The following is an 8,048-nucleotide window of genomic DNA, read 5'->3' as shown; positions in this document are numbered from 1 at the left end:
TAGCGAGCCAGCGTCTTACCCGCACCAGAGCAGCTACTCTAGCTGGATGTTTGCGCTCTATAAATGTCCATTATTATCATTATTAGAGATAATTATTTAGAAATCATCAAGTGGATGGGAAGCCATGATATGGGATGGGTAGTAATGAACTATATATACAAAGAAAACACGATACTAAAGACAGCTAGATTTGGTGGTGAATATGCTTACACACGAGGAACCAACTATTATTTAGTTAAAGTTATCTTAAAGTGTATCTGACTGGCAATTTCTTGCACAACATTCCCGCGTGTAACAAGGACAACTAATCTATTTTAATCAGTAATATGTGCACTACTTTAATTATAGACAGCAAATGATTTTAGCGTGATAACCGCAGTGCCTAGCCCAGTTGTGGGTACTGCCCCGTCTGGTCCATCTCTTATCACCAAGAGAGAATTTAAAAAAATTCAGTAACCCAGTTACAATGTTCTTGTTCAATTACTATAAAAGGGTGCGATCTGGCAACTATCCACACTTCTTCTTATTCTGACAACAATGGAAGGACGATTAGCTGTGGTGCTTTGTTTGATAGTTGCAGGTTTGTGAGTTATAGTTTTTGGTAAAAGATCGGTTAAACTCAAACATAAACATATAAATATTGGAATTAGCCTGTTCCTACGATGATGCGAACGTTTCGTGCAAGCTTGAGGACGATTGCTGTGAAATTAGATTAAGGTGACGGGTGTTTTCGACGAGGCAGGGTATGCTTATTATTACTCAAATATCCGTGGAGTAATAGGAATTCCATTTGTTTTGTTTGTTCGTTAGGATGTATGATATTGTTTTAACATGTAAAGGAATGCATGTTTGGCCAAAGAGGTTGTGGAAATTTAAAGGCGCTTATCTTTAATGCTCAAAATACTTCGTCGAACCCGGCCCAATTGATGCGGGGGTGGGGGGTGGTGACGTGCTGGACATACTCTCACTTAAGAATAAGATGCAACACACATTATGTTAGCACCATGATCTCCACAAATTAGAAGTGGTATAATTTTTTTGTAATATCAGGCTTCTTGTGGATAGGCTGTCTTCCTCAATAAATATTTGGTTTTATTGTGTTAATTATAGTATATGCTTCGCCAAATGCGACGCCAATGATAACCGCACCCGGTTGTGGGGTTGCAACTGGACGTGCACCAGATCCATTTATCGTTGGTGGAGCTGAAGTCAGTCCCAGATATAAATGGCCTTGGATTGTAAGTAGTTAGTTTTTATAACCATCTTTAAAATCCACACATCGTTTAGTTGACAAAATTTAGATTCTGAAATATGAGTTGCGCCGGAATCCAGACCTGGCGCTATAAGTATAATCAGCCGTTTGTATAGTTTAAAATGAAATGAGGGTTGTTTACTAATCTTAAGTTTCGTTTTTGATTAATGTGTCGACAAAAGAGAGAGAGAGAGTGAGAGAGACAGGAAAATATGGTTCAATTTTATTTCAATAATTCGCTTGCGCGTAGGGGTCTTTAGCAGTGAGAGGAAACCGGATGACCAGGAGAAAACCCACTCCTTGTCACGTACAACCCGGAATCGAAACCATGCCAGTTGACTCAATGACAGACCTTATGATATAGCGCGCACGCGCTAACCATTCGGCCATCCAACTCCCGGTGTCGACAAAAAGAAGAATGAATTTGTTGTATTTCAACAGTGGCTATGTCTATGGACGTAAAGGGGGTTGGATGGACCGCAATGACCTAGTTGCTGTCGAGTGGACGTTAAACCCCATCTCTCTCTCTCTTTCTGGACGTAATATATTGAACAAATAAAACAAACCCGGACGAGATAAATCCAGTAACATTATATTTCTGATAGAGCTAAGAGCGCAATTGCCATTTTAACATTTTCGTAAAATGTGGAAGTGTATTTTGTTAGGGAAGTCTCAGACGATACGGTAGCCATATGTGTGGCGGTTCCTTGATAAAAAGTCCGGCTGGTAAACACTTCTTCGTTACAGCTGCACACTGCACGTAAGTAAAAACTTATATATACTAAAGTTCATCCAGATTTTCCGGCGTGGTTTCCCCTTGTCAGTGACGCGGTCCTGTGTACACATCGGCGTGCACGGAAAAAAATCCCTTGACAGTTGGAATTCGATTTAATAGTAGGCTGTAGTGCCGCTGTCCGGGCAAAATTTTCCTCATAGCACACTGTATGGTGTATGTCCGTCTTCATTAGCCCAGTTCGGTCGGTCACAATAGTACGTTGAAGTTGAAATAAAATGAAATGGGGTTTAACGTCCTACTCTTCTGCACCAACTGGGCTAATGAAGACAGTCCAATTCTTCAGCTCTTAGAGCTATTTTTGGCCATTGCAGATATCTATAATCAAAAGCACAATGCAATGCAATGCAATGCAATGCAATGCAATGCAATAATATAATATAATATAATATAATATAATATAATATAATATAATAACCATTGCAGGTATGGAACAAACGCTAATACTTTCTCTGTAAAATTCGGATCCCATTTCCGAACTGATGATTTGTCAGAAAGCAGTGCCCTTAATGTGGATGTTAGCAGGATTATCAACCACCCTAGCTATAACCCAAACACCATAGAAAACGACATCTCAATTCTCGTCCTTAGCAGTTCTGTTGTGGAATCCAGCGAAATTAGCCCCATATGTTATGCCAGCAGAGATCATTACGCTAATGAAATGTGTACTGTAATTGGTTGGGGAACATTGGCTGAATCAGGTAAATATTTTGTTTTAATATCAATTTGCGATACATTGATCAACAGGACCAATTTACCGCCAGGGTTCAGGGATAATAGCTTAGCGGCAACAACTGATTCCTCCCATCTGTTTTACCAGCGGACACTTTTACGAAGAGAGAGAGAGATAGAAATGGGGTCTAACGTCCATTCTACACAAACTAGGTCATTTCGAGACTAGGTCATAATTCGCAGTGGAAGGAAACCGGATGACCTGGAGAAAACCCACGAGGTTGAACAGGCGCTCATACTCTTGTCCCAAACATCCAACAAACATCTGCTAACAATTGGCATAAAATACAAAATTACTTGTTTTTTCACAGGTTCTCTTGCTAGTCGTCTACAAGAAGCTTCTAAACCTATTTTATCCGATTCTCAATGTTCTTCTGATCTTGGTTCTAACAGTTACTACTCTAACTCTATGCTGTGTTCTGGTTATGCTGCTGGTGGAGTAGATACCTGCCAGGTACGAATTAAAAAAAAAACATATGTTAAAGATCAATATCCTGTAAACGTTACAAATGCAATTATATAAACTATTAATTAGACATGAAAAGACCTTAATCAATTTTCGATGCCATCTTATCTGTTCGATTTTCATTGGATTTGAATCCGATCTGCTGTTCAACGTCCGTTGATGATTAAACACAAAAATGGGTAATCGAGAGACAGTCGAGGCTACAGAGATTTTACAATAAATTTGTCTCGGAATCGAGTGAAGGAATTTGACTGAAAATTTCAGCATTATCCATTTTCATTATCTTTTATTTAACTATTATCTAATCTTCCAGAATGTATTTTTAAGCGTATATTTTAGAGGTACAGACAGGTGGGTTAAAGACTTCTGAATTTCTTTCTTGTTCTAGGGTGACAGTGGAGGACCATTTTTCTGTCAACGAAATGGTGTATGGGAACTCGTTGGTAAGAATATTTGAAATATTTAAATTTGTGCGACTTGGACATAATGAAATTCAACATAATATAAATGCGAGTCACAAGTCAAGCTCCTAACACTGTATTTTGGTTTTATTTTTTTAAATGTAGTGATTTTATGAAATGAAATTAAAAGTGGTTTTATGGCACGTCAGCTCCAACCGGGCTATATTGCTCCAAACATATGGTGAATATTACGAGACAGACTAAATTATATCACAGAAAAACATATGCATAAATAAAAACAATATCACAGTTAATAAAATTAAAAATAAAATACAACTTTTATGCATATAAATATTAAATACAAAAATGAAATGATATATATATATATATATATATATATATATATATATATATATATATATATACAATTAAAATTTCTGATAAAATACTGTCTCTTTTAAAAAGTCTAATGCTTTACTATATAAACCCGGTTGGGCAAACATGTGATGTAATGACTGACAACGGTAAAAATTCGATCTAATATTCTTGAAATGCTTGCACTCAATCAAACAGTGATTTTATATTTGACAGAAAAGTCAACCTGATTAAAATACAGATCTATATTTCGTTTCGTTTTTTTTATACTTTCGATGACCTACACTAGTGTAGTAAAGACAAGTAAAACGAAATTTTGAACTATAAACACGAAACGAAATAGGATCTGTGTTTTAATCAGAGTGACAGAAAAGTGTACAAGTAAATGTGTATATCTACTGAATTATGTTTCTGTGAATTATGGCTAAATATATTTATTAAGGCCAGCAGAATTTTTGTCAAGGTCGCTTAGATGTAAATAGGGTCAGGGCACGTAATTGTTGGCGAGATTGTAGGTTAGGTTTAGAGTAAGCATTGGGCATAGGTTCAGGGTTAGGATAAGGGTTGGGATTAGAGCTAGCTCTATTTACATATCGTGACCTATGACGAAAAATTGAGCTGGCCTTATCATTTAGCACTAACCGTGAAATATCCATGACACAATAATAGCCCATCGCAGGGGCGGGGCCAGGAATATTTGCAGGAGGGGTTTGCCATGTTCCGGTTAAGGAAATTTGACAGTGACATGATGCCATCATCGTCCCCAAATTACGTTGGCATACATACACATTGGGCTTTTTAAGGTGAGAAATCTAACACCCCGTTTGACATAAATCTTTATTATGAATTAATAGGAAATGGATCACATTGTGATTCAATTTCATTGATGCAAAGCATTAATTGTGATATCACATTATGTCAATGTCATTATCTCGCGCTTCGAATGCCCATCCCATCCCACCGTCTGATGATAAAGGATAAAGCAAAAACGTGTTGTTTTACAAGTTTTTTTTATGCATCGAATTGGAAACTGGTCATTGCCGAGTTTTCATCTATATTTACAAGCGACTTCCCCTTGTGCATTTTGTACCCAACTTATAGAGACAATTTTAGTAACTTTAAAGTTTTTGTGTTAAATTGAACCAGTATTAAAGCTGACACTTTGGTGCGTAATCGTAGAATCAATCTGATTAAAAACACAGATCCTATTTCGTTTCGTTTTTTATAGTAGGGGTTTCAGGTCAAAGTTTCAAATGACAGAAAAAAATTTTTTAAAAAATATTTTGTGAACATATACATAAAATGCTACCCAATTTTTTTTTATTTCATCAAAATATTCTAATTAGATCCAAAGTTATGGAATTTTCAAATCCGAGATCGACGTCAATAATGTAATCAAAATGCTCTATACCAGTCAATGCGTGGCATGGCACCAAAATAAGTGCTTTTCAGTCATATTTGAGTGACGTCATAAGCGGTATTTTCCCTTCAGAATCGCTAGTACCAATTTTAAAACTGAAATCCGCACGTTATTGTCAGCTAAAATTTATTAAAATCGTAATAATTTGAATGATAATATGTCAAATATTTATAATCTGGATGATACCTCAAGAAAGTTTTTTGCAATTTTCAGTCATCAAAACAGATAAATCCCATTTTCTCCGGGTCTAATTGTCCGACCACGTGGTATCAACAAGCATAAGAACCACAAAAATGTTATCTATCGTTTGATGGGTTCTATATCAAAATCCCCCGGTAACTAAGGTGCGGATTCACCAATGAAGTGAGTCGTAGCAATGGAAAATCTCAGGCCGCGTGATGTCAGAGCGGTATTTTCCCGCGAGCGTCTCATGTAAACAAACGGTAATTTCGCTTACATTTCGATAATCTTTTAGCCTGAATCTTTGCAGATATTGAGATTGATATTAAACTATTGCAATACAATTGCTAGTAATGCATTTACATAAAATAGTAATTCAGAATCGTAGATTGAAGTGGGCTATATTTCAGCCGCTGGCTGTCCGATTTCACGCTAAAGTCACGTGACCTGAAACCCCTATTTATAGTTCAAAATTTCTTATTACTTGTCTTTACTACACTAGGATCTTGAAGAGTTGTTATATATTCCGCGTTCTGGTTGATGCGAGGGATTAGCCAATGAAACGGTCTGTTGGAGCCAGTTCTTGGCCTGCGATGCACGGAACTATGAGTATCCTGCTAGAAATATCAACACTGATTGGTTAATCAAATGTCTGACGTGATGGGGTCAAAACCCGCTCATATGACCCCTGAGGCGACCCCCCACTACAACTGGTCAGATCTTCAGGTAGAAGAGGCCATCTAAAGTATAAAAAAGCGAAACGCAATATAGATCTGTATTTTAATCTGATTGGGTGTTCCGTCACTTATAAGACCATTTTTTATAAAGGATAAAATTGGGGAATCGTCTAGGCCTATATTATCTCTATCCTACATGTATTTTACAAACAATATATACAACCTCTTTAACCAATGCTTAAAACCGTATATATAAATAATCTAAAAATTAAATGCCATATTCAGCTTAGGGGATATGTAAATGTATTTTAATGATATCTTTTAGGTATTGTTAGGTGTAATAAGCTGGATATATTGATGTGTTTTTAAAATATACTTTTTAATTTTCAGGTGTTGTAAGCTGGGGCTATGGATGTGCACGACCTGGTAGACCAGGAGTTTACGCTGATAACTGGGATCTTAGGTCCTGGGTTAGCTCCACCATAAACTCAAACTAGATGTTAAACCATTCACTGAATAAAGATTTTTATATCTTTTCAGTTTTATTTATAACCAATATACCCCAGGTCCGAATCCGGGTCCTCGTGAATTGTCAGAGGGGTTCCACTACCCAGTGGGCCTGGCAAGAAACGACCCGTGTACGTACGCGCAGTGAATCCTTGACAGTTGGAATGCGATCAAGAGTAAAAGGATATGCCGCTCTCCGAGCAAAATTGACTTCATAGCATACTGCATGTCACCATTTCAGGGGGGAATCTGAAATAGTCGCTGTTACCTTTGTTGTATCTGATTTTGCATATTTGAAGTGTGTCTTTTCTCACATTTGTCAGTAATTTGGTATTGGATTGGGATATCAGCAAACCTTGGACGACGCCGACGGGACATTGTGGACTTCTCGATTCTCCTAACACTCGTGGTGGATTGCAGCTAAATTGAAAACTTGTTGCAAGGATTATGCAGGATCAGCTTTTGAGGGAACATTTTGACTTAAAATACTTCAATAAAATTTTGTTTAAGCCAAATGTTCTCTTAGAAGCTGCCCCTGCATATTCCTGACAACACGTTCTGAATTTATCAGCAATACATCATGAAGTTCGAAGAATCAAGACTGTTACTATCGTTCATATATTTATAGAAACCAGGAGGACGAAGATCCTTCACAAATCCTTACAAATTCGGAATTCGTGCATAGTTCTGGAACATTTGATGCAGGTAGGGCATACCAAACCTCAATATGGAATAGACCAGATCCTTCTTTGTCTGGTGGATACCGAACTGCCAGGCTTTCTGATTACAAAGCCGCAAGTTTAGATCCATTATCTCAATATAAAGATGAAAGCTCTGATTCGGAGGGAGAATTTGTGTCTCATCCACCTTCCCATAACTCTACAGTTGGAGACGCCGATGCTAAACAAGTTCTCCTAAACGACGTGTTTCTGAAATGACATTCGAGACAAGTAAGGATAAAAGTTGTAAGTATTAGACTAAAGAACCTTCCGAAGGGGATGAATCTCCTTATATAGGTGTTTTTTTCTGAGCGAACATCTTTGTTTATTAATACCCTAAAATAGAGCAGTAGCTACCATCCTAATAGGCCTTAATATGTTGGTCCCCGTAGTAGGTCCAGATTGACATCGTCTCGAAGGGCACGATCCTCCATAAGAAATTATATTATCAGAAAAGAAAATGAGCCAGATAACTTCGATGGTGAACGAACGGAATGGCCTGATTACATTTTGTATTTTGAGCAAG

The 8,048-nt window shown here is 37.3% G+C and overlaps 1 long non-coding RNA gene across 1 annotated transcript; it reads left to right on the top strand.

Moving 5' to 3' along the window:
- Positions 1-516: 516 nt before the first annotated feature.
- On the top strand, positions 517-6,835 carry LOC130010801 (uncharacterized). Its single transcript, XR_008786079.1, has 7 exons — positions 517-580; positions 1,111-1,238; positions 1,918-2,012; positions 2,472-2,746; positions 3,089-3,231; positions 3,632-3,686; positions 6,687-6,835. It is a non-coding gene; the product is annotated as an uncharacterized LOC130010801 (long non-coding RNA).
- The last annotated feature ends 1,213 nt before the right edge of the window (positions 6,836-8,048 follow it).

Source organism: Patella vulgata, chromosome 2, assembly GCF_932274485.2.
Source record: "Patella vulgata chromosome 2, xgPatVulg1.2, whole genome shotgun sequence".
NCBI classification, from domain to species: domain Eukaryota; kingdom Metazoa; phylum Mollusca; class Gastropoda; family Patellidae; genus Patella; species Patella vulgata.
This window is presented reverse-complemented; position numbering and strand designations above follow the sequence as displayed.